A 16,081-nucleotide genomic window follows, 5' to 3' on the forward strand; every position below is an offset into this window, starting at 1 on the left:
CCCACTGGCTGCTGAGCTCAGTGCAGCAGCGGGAGAAATTGTGGGGCCAAAACTGGTGTTGGGATGCTACAACGCTACAATGTCACTTCCAGCTATGTAATCTGAAGTGACGACACATCGCAGCAGCATTCTAGCAATAGCCGCAAACTCTATGGTAAAACCATAGAGTTTTTTGTGTGTGTGTGTGGGTCACTTATGGTCACATGACTGGAATTGACATCATGTTTCTTAAACATCACAAGGAAGACTGAGCTAAAGAACACGAATGGGCAGCAGCAGCTCTGTGCCTTGTTGTATTACATGTAGATGGTCCTTACAAAGCTCCATGTGGGCCCTCACATGTAGCTGATGGGCTTGGTGCAGACCTGAGCTAAACTAGGGCCTGATGCCTGCAATCCCAAGAGCGCTTTCCTGGGAGTAGGCTCCATGGAATAAAATGGGATTCACTTCTAAGCAAACTTACTTAGGATTTATTATTTGTTTAAAACATTTTGATGCCAGTTTTCCACCTAGTTTAGGGTCTCCTGGGCAGCAAACATTAAAACAAAACATTACAACATTTGAGACATTAAAAAGCATTTGAAGTACAAATATATATATATATAAAATATTTAACACAATTAAATAGAACCTAAGATAAACATATAAAAATAGAAATATAAACAAACACATAATCAGGGAAGAGGGCTAATAAGAGTTAGCAAGGGACTGCCAAACAAAACAAAGAAGTCTTCACCCAGGGGTAAAAGACAGTGATAGATGGAGAGAAATGAATGTGAGAGGGAGCTCCAAAGTTTTGACAGCATGACGGAGAAGACCCTTTATTGGGCTCCCACCTGTGTAGCCTCAGATGGTTGGGGGCACCTGAAGATGGGACTGGGGTGGTCCTACACATACACTCTCTGTTCATACATATAAAGACATACTTGTGTGCAATCTCAAGAAATGCAATATCTGCTATTAAATTATGAGACTTGTTAACATAGAGCCAAACTACAAGTTACGCCTTACACTAGTTGGACACTTGTTTTGATGGGAAATGTAGGCATCCTGGTCTTGCAGCTTGGCTCTCCGACTGCTGTCCAATAGACTTTTCAACTGTCACTTGTCCAACATTCTGCCAAGCTGCCTACATTTCCCATCAAAACTTGAGGGAAGCTGACAAGTGTCCAACTAGTGTCAGGCATCACTTGTAGTTTGGCTCATAGTCATCTATGGAAATATGAGAGGCATGTATTAAATTGGTTAATTTCTAAAACACGCAAGCACCACCTTATAACACAGCAAACGTTATGTAACATACAAAGAGCATCAAAAAAGAAAAGCAAGAGATCAGAAATCATGAAGAAACATGTTGGGTTTAATTTGCTAGTGGTTGCTTTAATCAGTATTTATAGAACAGGGTTCCATATATTATAATGTAATTATTTTATTATGAAATGATACAAATATAAAATTTTCTACTCATAATAAAAGTAATAGCATATAATTAACTTAAAAATAGAATATAAGAAAATCTCAAATTTAAATGTCAGTTGGGTGTGGAATCTTTACTCAAAGCCTTAATACTTGAGAAGACTTGAGAAGGCTGTGTACCTATTAATCAAAGAAAACATTAATTTCACAACATATAATGAATGTTGAGGAAATATGAAACGTGCAACCAAGGCTCAGGGAAATTCTGCCTATCTCAGAGCACACAACCAGTCTTCAAGCTTGAAGGATGCTTGCTTGGCCAAAATATTAAAAAAGAAGTTTAATCAATATGGTTTCATCAGTCAAACTAAGTAATGTATTACAGAAAAATATTTCTATATTTCTGGCCTGTTGGAATATATGTTCCACAGTTTTTGGTGCAGGGGCCTGCTACCCAGGTTGGAACCCTCAAATCTCCAGCCCTAACCTTATTAGTATAATAATCAGGTCTAATTATCAGTCCAGACCCAGATACTTCATCACAAAAACCTTTCAGGCTTAAGTTACCAGCTCTAGGTTGGGAAATTCCTGGACATTTGGAAGGAGGAGCCTAGAGAGGGGAGGGTTTGGGGAGGGGAGGGTATAATGCCATAGAATGCACCCTGCAAATCACCCATTTTCTACCAGAGAACTGATCTCTATGGCCTGGAGATCAGTTATAATTCTGGGAGATCTCCAGCCACCATCCGAAGGCTGGTAACTCTAGTTAACAATTCCAAATTCAGTTTTCAGTATGCCTGACTCAGGTGGGACATTTTTGGGTACTATTAAAGAGGAATTAGTTTATCATAATACCTTGTTTCTGCCTTGGAGAACTATTTGCCTCAGGCACCAAAATCTGTGGATCTATAAGTGCAATGTCATTCCCTGACTCTATGAAACTAAATCCTTTCCTCTACCAGCCCAGCATTATTCTGTCACATGCCTCATTCTTTTCAATGATGCTAGAGTAAAAGCAACATTAATGGATTCCATACCATTGTCCAGATATTTTACAAGATGATGCTGTCATCACAGTACTTCCTGGAAATAGAAGTAATGGCTGACAATAGTAGCAGCAGCAGCAAGTAGTAATAAGGGCAGAAAAATATAGCACCATCTGAAATAGATGCAGTATTTTAAGGGCATTTTGCAAATGGATTTCATTGCTGTCTGAAAAGAGATTCTTCCACCTTAAAAAATCCACGGCAGAAATAGATACAAACTGGGATAAGGTTGCAGTGTAAAAAAGACCCTAGCCAGGGATTGGAAATGTGTTCAGGAGGGCAGATCAAGTCCACAGTCCCAGTCAAAGAGTGCTATTCCCTGAGTCATGCTGACATAACACTTATGTTATTGATGTAATTCCCCCTCTCCAAAATGTTCTCTGGCCTAATCACTTTCTTAAATTCCACAAACACAATCTCTGTTCTGCAATCAATTATTTAACAGAAAATGATGCATTGAGCTAGAAACTAAATACCATTTAATATGCTTCAAGAATTCTAATTAAGAGCTATCACTGTCCTGCTAATGAAAACTTTAACTTTCCTCTGGTTTCAAGTCTTACTTGAATGCAGATCAGCCACTATCTGTTGACTTCCTTTTAAGAACTGGTCATGATTTTGTCATTTTTAATAGGATCCTTCTTCCTATTTTGTAGGCAGCTTTGTCCTTGTCCTGTATTTGTTTTTTATTTTCCTCCTGCTTTTGCAAATTACTTCCTTTCCTAGGTTGTTTGTTCAGTGTCAGGAAGGTTATTAAACAAACTGAGCACAACCCTTAAACTAATCAACGAGAAGTGACAGTCGAGATCAGGAACAATTCAATATTTAAGAAGTTACTTTTCAAACTGATCTGACAATGTAGCAGATTTGGGTGTCTGCATGTGAGGTTGCCTAATAAACTGAAATACTCCAAGCCAGTCCAAATGTGACAAAAATAAAAGGAGAGGACATGTGAGTGATTGACGCATCTTCTTCCCTTGCTCTGGCTGGAGCATCTGAATAATATCATTGGGGAAACATAGATCTTGCTGTAATGTGTAATCAGACTACCTTTGCTCAGAACAAGAGAATGGAAATACAGGTCACTCGGACTTTTGCTGCTTCTTTGGAGCTGAGTCTTCACACCACTTCACATGCTGCATTTTTATAGGTCTTTTATGTTTGCTTCTAAAAATGAAAAGTCTAACTGTGTTCTTTAGGCTGTCACCTGCTGCCTGTCCCTCACTTTGGGTGGCCCGCCTGCCGTCAGTCAAGGTCAGGGCTTTTTCATTATGTGTCTAGACCTGAGGCAAGGTTGTTAATGTTAGGATGTTTTAGAGGTCATTAATTCATAGGGTTGCCATGAGTAGGACGTGACTTGACAGCACATAAGACACACAATGTGCACAATGTGCAATGTGTACTTTGAGCACTGGAAATGCTATATTAGATGCTAAGTATCATTGTTGCTCTGGGCAGCAGCTCTGGGTAGAGTGTTCCTTTGGTGGCAAACCTGGGTCTTTCTCCATGTAATTTGGTCCTTAAAGACCAAAGTTGGCCTCTTTCCCTAACTCTAGGAACCAAAACATAGTGAGGGAGTTGAGAAAGAGCAGTTGGCCCTAGTGCTAACACTATCCTTGCCTTTCATTTCTTCTGTACCTCACCACTCAGTCATACTTGTGTGCGCTTAGATAAACATTAACCCCCACCCCCAAACCAAATTAATAATTACTCTCTCCTTCAGCTGTATTTCTCAGTTTTCTTTCCACTGAGGAATTCATTTTCAGTTGTACAGACTTTTTTTTAAAAAAGCCTTTATTTTTAATTGGGAGATAGGCTTAATTGGGTTGATAGGCCATCCACTAAGGTGCCATAATTAAAAGAATTCTTCTAGCCTGGTTAAACAAATAGCAATCTAATGATGAAAGGGAGGAGGGAACGTAAGGAAAATTGTTGAAGGGCTATGCAAATGAGCCTCACATAGGGAGACTCCAAATGACTTTCCAAAACGGACTCCGGGAGTGTTCTTCTCACTAAAAAAAGGATAAACATGAGGGTGGTTTCAAAGCATGAAGAGACATGATTTACATGGCTAAATAATAAAACAGGACCAGTACAGTAACCACGTGTACCAAAAGATGACTAGTGTGATCATCTCAAATGATTACAGAACCAATGCTCCAAATGTTAATAATAGTGCCACAAGAATTATGATTATTCCACCACATCCCCAAGCAGAGGTGGTTGCACTAATAAAATTCAAGCTATCTTTCACATTAATATGTTTATTATAACTAATTTGATTGATCCAATTAATAACATTTGGCAATCTCTACCAATGCCTAGAAATGGCCATACATACTGGCACCTTCCCACCTCCCTCACCAAGAAGAAGTGTGGCTGCCACATCAGAGGATTTAAAAAAAATGTGTCCAGTGTCTGGAGAAAAGATTGCAATCCTAACAGGTCATTCAGTCCTTCAAGTCAATGTTAGGTTTTAATTCCAGATATGACCTTTTATTTCTCTCTGAAGAGACAAGCTGTGATGATTCCTTTATGCTTATTTGCATTCTGTTGAACCTAAAATGTTCACACGGGGAACGACACCGCTTGGATTTGCCCTTTCAAGTGCCAGCTTCTGAGTACATTTTTCGTCATTTAAAAGACTCTGGTGCCAAGGCATTACACCATCATAAACCATTGACATATAACATGAAAAGTGAAGGAGTGAGGAAGTTCCCTGGTAGGTTTAAATGAAAGGATTCTTATATTAATGGAAAACTACTGTACATTTTATCAATGAACAAAGATACAAAATAATGCTGGTTATAGTTCTTGATACATTTGTCTCCTAATTCTGTCATTTGTCCTGATTCCTTAATCACATTGTCCCTTCTGGTTACTGCATTAGTTTGCAGCTCCCCTTTTTTGCAGAGAAAATTCAAATTTTACATCCTTCCCAAAGAAAAAGGGCATTGAGATGAAAAAAAAATGTTGGCACTTGGCAGTCTAAAATTTGTAAAAAGATATTGGATTAATTCTCTGTCTGAAGCTAAATTGAGAATTCATCTCCTAATAAATTGTTTCAAGGAGTTTCGATTTCTTCCTTTTAGACTAACCCCACTCTCGGAACAATATTTTATGCCTGTGCTACACTGTAATAGGCTATACAGACAACTCAGATGTCAAGACTAGATTTTGCCATCAAAGCAATTTGCCCTGGATAATGGAAAGATGGACTTGACTTTGAAAGACTCAGAAAAAGGAAATAAGTCTCTGAATGAACATTTGCTTTCATTTATGATTTACTTTGGTTGTGCCTGTTGCAAAAAATGTATAGCTTATGGCCTGATACAATCATATTCATTTTAGTTGTTTATTTACCACATCATACACTGCCATTTTGTCAATTCACTCAGTGTAGTTTGTAGTGTATAATGACCCACAACATAATAGGTATGATACAACAGGAAAAAAAGGATGGGGAGAGAAGGGCAAATTAGGAACTCTCTCCTAAAGTTGCATAAGAAAGAGAATTGTTTTAAGTAGGTCTATTCCGAATCTGGCTCAAACCATAACTATTCCTAACTCATTCACAGCCATCAGTTTAAAATAAGCCTCCTCCCCCACAGGTGTAAAATGATAGACAGCGTGCTACATGGCTTTTTACTCAAATGGGAGGGCTGTATTGTAGGGATGGGGTCTCAGATGCTTCGCTAATGAGTTAGGGACCATAGACTGTTTCTGTATTTTTTCCTACTCTGTAGTGGATTCTTGCTAATGCTAAGTCTTTTAAACTTGTATCTATTTACCCTATGGCATTGTTTATTGAAATGTACTTGATACTGATTGTACTAATCTCACACTGTGTAATCCGCCTTGAGTCTCAGTGAGAAAGGTGAACTAAAAATGACATAACAAACAAACAAACAAACAAACAAACAAACAAACAAACAAACAAACAAACAAACAAACAAACAAACAAACAAACAAACAAATGGTCCACTTACCATGTCTTGCTTATTTGCATACATATGCATTGAGAAAAAATGTATCCCCTTCTCATTGGGCACATTGCTAATGGTGTGGTCACAACTAGTCAAGCTCCAATTCTCTCTCAGCAGATAGACAGAACTTCAAAAAGGCATGGCTCCAATGAGTAAAGTCTAGTAAAAAAACAGTCCATAGTGAAACTGCCCAAATCTACCACCCCTGGAGATCCATACCGACAATGCCCGTACATCAGCCATATATGGAAGCACCCAATGGAAACATGCAGATGTTATCATACCTCCTTGTTGTCATCTTTCCCAGTCCATGCAGGATGTATGTGCATTCACTGTAACATGTGAACAGGGCTAGTGATGCCTGCACGTTAATTAGTCTTTGAGTGAGTACACAGTTCAGGGAAGGACACAGCCATGAACCCCATTCCTTTAAGCAGTCTGATCTAGTGCTGGAACAATTTTTTTTTTTGCAATTAACTATTTCCTTATGGCAACATTTAGCAAGTGTATAAAATATACAGATTCTGGGATATTTTTTTTTCAAAAGGTGAGCTTCATTATATTTGGATTCATATAAAAAACCCAGATAATTTCCTATTGCCTTTTATAAACAGCTGACCTTCCCCAAACTATTACTGTAGCCACTAATGGCATTTTAAAGCTTTTAGCTACTTTTTCTATGCAGACAGCAAGTCCAAATATACTTAAGGGATATAAACATTCATTTGGTGAATAAGATGCAATCCAGATTCCAGTCCTGTAAATTGTCCAAAGATTTGTGCTTAGGCATGAGGCTTTCAATTGCTTGTTTGGAGAGGAAACAGAAAATATTAGTCCAAGACAGAAGCATCATCGGAGAATCCTTTGAGAATATTAGATGGGATTTAGGAAGATATAATTGTAAAAGGTTCCTTCAGTAATACTGCATTTTGAATGATAAACCAGAGGCAGATATTTCATTTGCATGTATATCTGTATTAATTTTGGGGGGGAATGGTACAGTTGCACTGCAATTTAATATGACCAGATATAATAAATTTCAGAGGAGAGGATTCCTTCTCACCCTCCCAATAATGGCACTAAAAGGGGTATGTGACAGGAGACACTTATTGTGTACAAGTGAAAAAAACCTGCACCTCTACAACCTTCTACCCAGCTGTTAAAGATACAGTGTCCCTGTTCTTTTTTGCATCTTGTTGCCTTAGCATAACTTAAAAATACTTAAACCAGTTTGACTTCTAGTGGAAGACAATGAAGCAGAATGAATTAAAATGCTTTAATCAGATGGATGAATGGTAGTCCTCAAACTGAATCTAGCCCTAAAGCAGCTCTGCTCGGCACCTGGTGCACCAATCAAATTTTAATCAAACCCGTTGCAGTGTGCACTTTTCCTTGCCACCTTGGCTCCTGAGGGCATGTTTCTGGAAGCACACATTCCTCAGTGTGTCCTCCCAGTCAGTGCCTTCATACCAGGGATGGCTTATCATCCAAGTGATCCAAGCAGCCCGATTAGAGCAATGTCTGGGAGGTGACCAGGGATGTGGCTTGAGTCCAGTGTAAGCTTCAGCAGTAGCGGCCGCACACAGGGGGTCCCCAGCTTCTTCTTGAGATTGTCTAGCCCATCAGTGGTACCAGTCAGGGTAGTGACAGATGTGCAACATAATCCTGATGATCCATGCTGCCTGGATCTGCTTAAGGAGGCAAAAATATCTTCAGCCTCCCCTGCATTATTATCGGCACACAGGGGCTCCATGCGTGTGAAACCCGCATGCGTAGATGCAAGGAACATGTATCCACAGAGGCTTTTTTTGGTGAGTGCAAGATTTTGATGCACCTGAAGTTCTTCTCACAAGTAACATGACATCCATGCACAGTTTATTCTGATCTCCTACCTACCCACACTACAGATGTAGAAAATCAGAAGTTACTCATGGTTACCATAGTGCATCCTTGGGAAAGTGTAGTGTTTACAGGGGCGGAGCAAGGGTTTACCTCGCTTGTGGCCGGCCGGCCGGGCGCCCCCACGAGCGCGTGTGCGCGCGCGCACACCGGCCTGTGTGATGACGTCACGTGTGACGTTATCACGGGAGCGCACGCGCCGCCGCCGGCCCGATTGCTGCGGCGGGCGGCCTCCGAGCTCTCCCGCTCGGTTGCGTGCGCCGCCACAGATGCCTGCCCGCGGTGGCTGCGCCTGGCCAGGGGCTTGTGCTGGCGGCAGCAGCGGCGCGGGGTGGGAGGGATAGGAGGCTGGTGCTTTGTGGCGCGCGCTCCCACCCGCCGAGCCTCCTCCAGCACTCCCTCCGGCACCCCACGCCTGCGGCCACCGCCTACCTGGCCTCTATAGGCCCGCCCCGCCCCTGAGTGTTTAGACATGTTACTGGAATTATTATAATTACTGTTAGTTTTCTTTAGCTGTAGCAATGTGAACAGCACCTTGTGCTACTACAGCTAAAATGATGTTCTATACCTAGCAAATTGCACAGAGTTTACTATCTTTGACTCCAATCGGTGTAATCCTAGGTCTGGATTCCATGGTGCATTTCTGCAGATGGAAGGGTGTCTATTGATGGAGAATGACTTTGTCACATCCCGCTGTTGCTGCTGCCTCAAATGCTGCTCCTCAGAAGCAGCATTTCAGGAAGCACTCTGGGCTTCAGCAGGAGCAGGGGAAAGAGAAAATTGTGCATTGTGGGCAGAAATCCTTCTATCTGTATTAAAGGTCCTTCTGAGGATCCAAACCTGCACAGTGCATGACTGATCGGATGGTAGGTAACTTTTGTTCCTGTGCCCATGTCACCTGCTGTTTGCTATGACCAAACTGGTGGTTTCTCTATAGTTCTGCTCAATTCACACTGGAAAGGTTCCATTCATTGTGAGCCATTCATTGTATGCAAGGAGGAAGGGAACCATAGGCAAACTGGAGAAAAATGACTGGCCCGAGGAGGATGGTCATGTTCACATGTAGACCAACTCTCATTTTCAGGAAAATCTAGGAACTTTATAGCATCAACTGCTACAGGCCAAAGAGTGGTAAGGATGCTGTGGCTGCAGAAACTCCAGTCTTGGCTTCAACCATTTTATACATAGATCCTAATGTAAATCTACATGTAATTTTATTTTGCAAAATGTCTACACCATATTTGATTTCAGGGGGAAAGAGGTGTATATTTTCATTCACACATTTATTTTCCATTGTCTATAGCAGAGCAAAATAGTTTTTTCCCTTCTGCACTTAGCATTTGGCTGTGTGATGGTAAAAAAACATTTATCTCCTGGCTTCTTTCTCTCCCTCTTAAGTAACTAGATAATGTTGAGATTATTGTTTGATCCTGTCATTCTTTCATGCTTTTATCCTGCTTCTCCTAGGGAGCATATTCAAATCTAGATATGCCTAGTCGTGTCAAAGAGGAGCTTTTTTCTTCAAGCATGGTCTTGTGTGGAGGGGCTGGGGCAGAGGACAATTGGCAGCACAGCTATGCTGATGGCTAGTGCTACTATTCCTGGACTGTCTGAGACCCAGAATTAGCCCAGTTATACCACTTCTGCCCTTGGGTGGCAACCAGGCTCTATTCTGCTCGCTTTCTGGATAGCGAAGTAGGTCTCTGCAGCACAGAGCTGGAGGCAAAGCTCAGTGAATGCTGAGAATTGGGGCTTACAACCTGATGATTTAAGATGCCGTTATATGATTACCAATGGAGGAAAAAATATTAAAAATGAACACATGAAACAGCCTTATACGGAGTCAGATCATGGGTCTATCAAGGTCAGTACTGACCGCTGTGATGACAGCAGGTCTCAGGTGCCGTCTTTCATATCACCTTCTACCTGATCATTTTAACTGAAGATTGCACTTGGGACCTTCTTCTTGCCTAGCAGATGCTCTTCCACCGAGCTACAGGTCTCCTTATGTCCTTTCAGAACAACCGTCATTTATGCTAGTGCTCAAATTTCAGGAGTTCGTGGGGACACCCCTTCTATGTGTTGTAATATCCTCCAAGTTACTGTTTTTAGAAAGTTATGGAAGGAAAGTTTTGGATCATGAAGACTCTCCTATTAACCACCCCCCAAATTCTTGTACTGCCTTAAGCCCATTTTGTGTCTCAGTCAAAGCAACCTAAAGTTAATGAGACATTCCCATTAAATTTCAAAACTTTGGTAATTATGCAGGACAATTTAAATTAATTAAAAAAAGATTTACAAAGTCAATGAATCAGAATGTAACAAGCCTGACATAACATAACTGAAGCATGAATCAAATCATGACAATAAATAACAACACAAAATGAAAACTTGGACTTGATAATGGGTTGTTATGCAACATATCAGACTTGTGATTGGTTAGCAATGTACAACATTCTACAGGGCATGTTTCTCAAATTGTAACACCATACTTTACAAAACTCCAGTATATAACTGCTGAGATTTCATTTTTGTGCGAAGATGTGGAACTATATATATATATATATATATATAACCTAATATATATATTAGGTTTTATATATATATATATATATTAGGTTTATATATATATATATATATTAGGTTTTACCAGGTTACTAAACAGGATTCTCAAAATGGCTGGTGATAAAAAAAAATTAATACAATAAAGCCATAAAACAATAAGCCATTGACACATAAAACAATAAACATAGTACCTATAAGAAGGCAGAAGCAGCATTTCTTTAGAACTGTCAACAAATTAATGGGAAGGAAGAATTATTTGGTATTCCTCTTAAGCAAAGAAAAGTTAAATTAAAAAGAATATATTTTCCCCTCTAATCTCTATATTGTAGCTGATAAATTGAAGGCCAATGTGACAGTTTCAAATTTACACTATGCACCCCCTGCCCCAGTAGAACATAAATGAGTTACATGTCCCTGGGAACTGTATGTATTTATTTAATTCATTTATACTCCACCTTTCCCCCCCAATGGAGACCCAAAGTGGCCTACATCATTCTCCTCTATTTCATCCTAGGCAGGTTAGCCTGAGGGTGAGTGCCTGGCCTAAAGACACCCAGAATGCTTCCATGGGAGGGTGGGGATCTGAAGCAAGGATGTCCAGATCCTAGCCCAGCACCACATTGGCTCTCTTGTGCCTTGTGCCTGGCAAAGGGACACTGTGCAGTCAAGTGAACAGGCCAGGGTTGTCAGGTCCCCCTATCTTGAAACTGGAGGGCATTGGCTCTGCTTCTCTTCCTTTGCACTCTCCTGATGATGCCACTTGTGGTTTGAACTGGAAGCACTGGGCTGTTAACGTTTTCACTACATTTGGGGTCAATTCCCCCCTCAATGCTGAGACCCTGTTGCTTCCTGTTTAAATCGGAAAATATCCTATAGTTTATACTTTTTTTGCCAAAATACAGACTGAGAAGCAATTTTTACCAGGGAGTAAGCTCCACTGAACGAAAAAGGGAATTTACTTTCAAATAAATGGAAACATGTTCCTATGCACCTATCTACCGCTCATCTTCAGGAAAAATAAGTTTGCAGACTCCTAAATACATTTACGGGAGTCGGTCCCATTGAACATAAACGAACAATTCTGAGAAAACCTGGAGGATTGTACTGAATGTCGGGGGAAGGAATAATATGTCCGGTACATCCTATCATTAGTTAAACTTCATTTGGGAAATGTGTTAAACTCTACAATCCTAGGGATAGTTATATTATATAATGAGGAAAACAGTACATGCAAACAGACACTTCTGTGCTCAACTTGGAATTCTTTATTCACACAAAAAAATTACTGGAATTTTCAGGACAGAACATAAAAGCATTCAAATAAATAACAAAATGTACATGTCCATCTTTGTTCTTGGGTTCTGGCTTACTCCTAAATTCTTGACATCCGGGCTGGCTCCAGTGTTGTGGGTGCCTGAGGCAGTTTAAGGGCTGCCTCTGTGTGTGCATGCATGCACGCACACCGTACTGCGTGATGACATCACTGCAAGTGACATCATCACACAGGGGCTGGGTGCACGCATGGGGGGCCTTCCAGCCCTCCCGTTCAGCTACCCCACACTGCTGCTGCCAGCACGCGCTCCTGGATGGTGGCAGCGGCAGCTCCGTGCCATGCGCCCCTGCCCCCGGGCCGGTGCCCCTCCAGCGCCTTAGCGCCCTGAGGCGGCTGCCTCACCAGCCTCAATGGGCGGACTGGCCCTGCTTGAGATGAAACAAAAACAACCAGCTGTTGACTGAAGAGTAGTGTCTTGTGCTGAATCACAATGCTGCAAAATTGCTGTAAAGCTGCCGTAAAGCATATGGGTACAAAATGCACTGTCACACAACATTTAAACAGTAGTAAAGATGTTGTTTAGATGCTACCTAAATACACAATATATTTTTTTGCAGTTCCATGCTAAAGAAACCTGTGTAAACTGTGCTCCCATTTATTTGATTGTTGCCATGTGTTATATTTCTCTTTCTCCATGTCACTTTTGAAAGTGTTCAGCAGTGGCATAAATGGACCAAAATCCTAACTCTTTTAACACCCACTGATGTGTTTACACCACTGAATAGTGGTTTATTTGGATAATATCCCTCCCCCTATCGTTCCAAGTTGACTGTTGCTGTCATTTGTATCCATCTCAATTCAATGTGTTATTCTTATCAAATCTTGTCTGAACCCTCTGGAGAGCTCGCAGCTGATAACAGAAAAGAAACTCCTTTATGTTCGTAATGATGAAACAAAGCATCAAGTCATTGGAGTTGATTTTACCCAAGACGCTTACTGAATTATTTGCCCTCTCGCAGCTGTCATGGGCTTGAAGCTTTCAAAAGCCCATTTTGTTCTTGCTCTTAGCTGTTTCATTGTCAAAGGCATGTGCTTTACTCTTGGGTTTGCTTGCGCAGCTCAAAGAAGATGAAGTTATGCAACTCCTCAAAGTTAAACAAAAACCCTGCCAGTTAATTAACTTCCCTGATTTTATGCAGTAAATGTTGCGATCTCCTTTCCCCCCAAACATTTCAAATTGCACTTTTAATGCTGCAGAGGGAACACTTCAAAAGTGTTTGCAGGATTGAAGAGAATAAGCTGTATGAAATTAAAGACCTTTAGGTGTGATGGGGAGGGAGAGTACTCAGACTTCAATCTAAAATATTAATAGCAGGTCCCAAATACAGGCTTGCAGGTGCTAGAGGACTTCCTCACACAAAACAAACTTCCTACACAGTTCTTATTTCTCTGTAGGAAAATATGCGTATCTCATGTGCAGAAATCTGATGAGCATGGGTATCTGTTTTGTCACATGTATGTAGCATGGGACCGTCTGCCTAACAGAGCTTCCTGCTACATGTGTATATGCATTTCCTTATGGTAACATAAATTCCTATCACATATCATACTGTATACATGGGGTACTCACAGCAATTACCTACATTGACCAGTGGTCTCAGAAGCTTGATGAAATTGATCAAGAATGTGGTGATGAAGTATGGGAGTTTACTGCATTTACACTCAGAGCCAAGCAATAAGTGACGCCTGATACAGGTTGGACACTTGTCAGCTTCCCTGAGAGCCAAATAAGCTGACAAGTATCCAACCTGTGTAAGGCATCACTTGTAGCTTGGCTCTCAGAGACAAACATAATCAAGGTATGCAAGGCTCCAGAACAGATACTCATTTCTTTCCTAGAACAGGTTCCTGTTCCAAGCAATAATAACACTGACTTTGCTCACTGCTTTGAGTGGGGCACAAATCTGTCTAGAAGAGTGGTATATAAGCACAGTTGTTATTGTTATTATTATTGTTGTTGTTGTTAGACAATTTTTTACATAATTGACCCGAGATCTGAAGTACATCATATAACAAAAGGTAACATATTAATTAAGCATGGAAGCAAGATATAGACAATAGGTAGCTTAACTAGGTTTGGATAGCAAAGAATGCTCTCTCTCTCTCTGATAGAATGGTGCTTTTCCGAAGGGAAACTCTGTTGTTTCCTAACAAGTATTTTTATGCATTCCTTGTCACTAAGAACGTTCTGCACACATTGACCTTGTTCCTATATCTCTCTTCCTGGATTGGAGGTCACCTAGTAAGTTTCCAGCCAAAGGATTTCCCATCACCATCATTTTTGTGCTAATGTCTCACAGTTTTTCTATACGTCTCATACTTGTGTGTAAATTCTTACTTGCAATCTTTTTCTGTTCTTGGGTAGATCAGCCAGATCCAACAACATCTGCACAGATTCTTTCTTACTATTGAATAAACACCACCAGGTTCTCCATCTTAAACAGATAAAAGGCTTGTTTTTAACACTGGTTTAATAATTAGGTTTTGCCTTCCTGTTACAAGCTCCCTCAAGTGTATGAAGAAGAATGATAAAAAAATGGGTTTTAAACTGATGAGATAATAAAATGTCAGGAGTGGATAGATGGTGTCAGTTCTAGGCAGACTTGAGCCTTCTTTTCAAATTAAAGCCTATATTGTTGAATTATGGATGAGGTACAGAAATTGCACATGCAGGCCAGGCTTGAGATTTCAAAACAAAACTCTTCTGGCCCTTGCCTACATGAATTTGAGGATATGGCCTCTGCCCTAATTTTTCACCAAGCGTATCCTCCTCTGTGATTACTTAGAAGTGCTTATCCAGGATAGAATGATGGTTCCTATACTAGATAGAGCTGAATGATTTCCAAACCAAGGACACACAGCCTTTGACAGAATTCTTCCACGAAGCACAATCTGAGTAATGATGTGAAATTTAGGTCAGGTGGATTGATTCTTAACTCAGATATAAAGAATCAAGGTCACACTAGACTGTTTTTTTAAAAAGAAGGAGGTGTCAAGACACGGACCTTCCCTTACTCTGCAGATGGCACGTAATGATTTTTTCCAAAAATCATAATCCATCACATTTTCTGTTCAAGTACATCAATCAGCACTAAACACACAAAGGTTTTGTCCAAAGAGCTCTCATGCATTGTATTTTCTACTCCAGTTACATGCAAGGCCCAGTGACATCCTAAACTGTTTTTGACATATAATCCTAAAATACATCAAAACATCTTCTTCTACATTTTTTCCATGCAACGATTGCTTTCGCTGCCTCCTTATTTCCACATTAAGTCAATTGTTCTTGTTTCTTTCTTTTAAGAGTACAACGGGACTTGCTGTGTTCAATATATAGAGGCAGGATAATTGTGGTTTCTTTGCCATAAAATTGTCCTTACAGTAGGAATGGTAAAATCTAATTTGATGTCTTTTTTGTTTTGTTTTGTTTAATAATGGAGCAGAAGTTTTGTCTGTCAGGATCTTTTAAAAAATCTTTTAATCAAAATATTGGTTTCTTGAAAGAATAATCCAGCAACATGAAGATCATCATAAAAGCTGAACAAGTTGAGGTTGCCACTTTAGATTCCCCCTAGAACTGACGGAATTTATTCTGGAAACTGAGGTTGCGGGATTTTCTCTGTTGCTGATAGTGTCTTCTTTATTTCTTTGTTAAGGTTACAATTAATTTCAGTGTCGGATCTATAGTGACAATTTTCTTGGCTTTTGCCAGCCAAACAAACCCTATGCCCCCTACTGTGTAATTGTCCTAATTGTTAGGAAACTGTTATGAAACCTAAATTGAGATTTTCATTTTGGATATAGCAGATTATTTAGCTTTTAGCATTCTGTTGAAG

The sequence above is a fragment of the Eublepharis macularius genome, chromosome 2 (genome assembly GCF_028583425.1).
Source record: "Eublepharis macularius isolate TG4126 chromosome 2, MPM_Emac_v1.0, whole genome shotgun sequence".
Classification (NCBI taxonomy): Eukaryota; Metazoa; Chordata; class Lepidosauria; order Squamata; family Eublepharidae; genus Eublepharis; species Eublepharis macularius.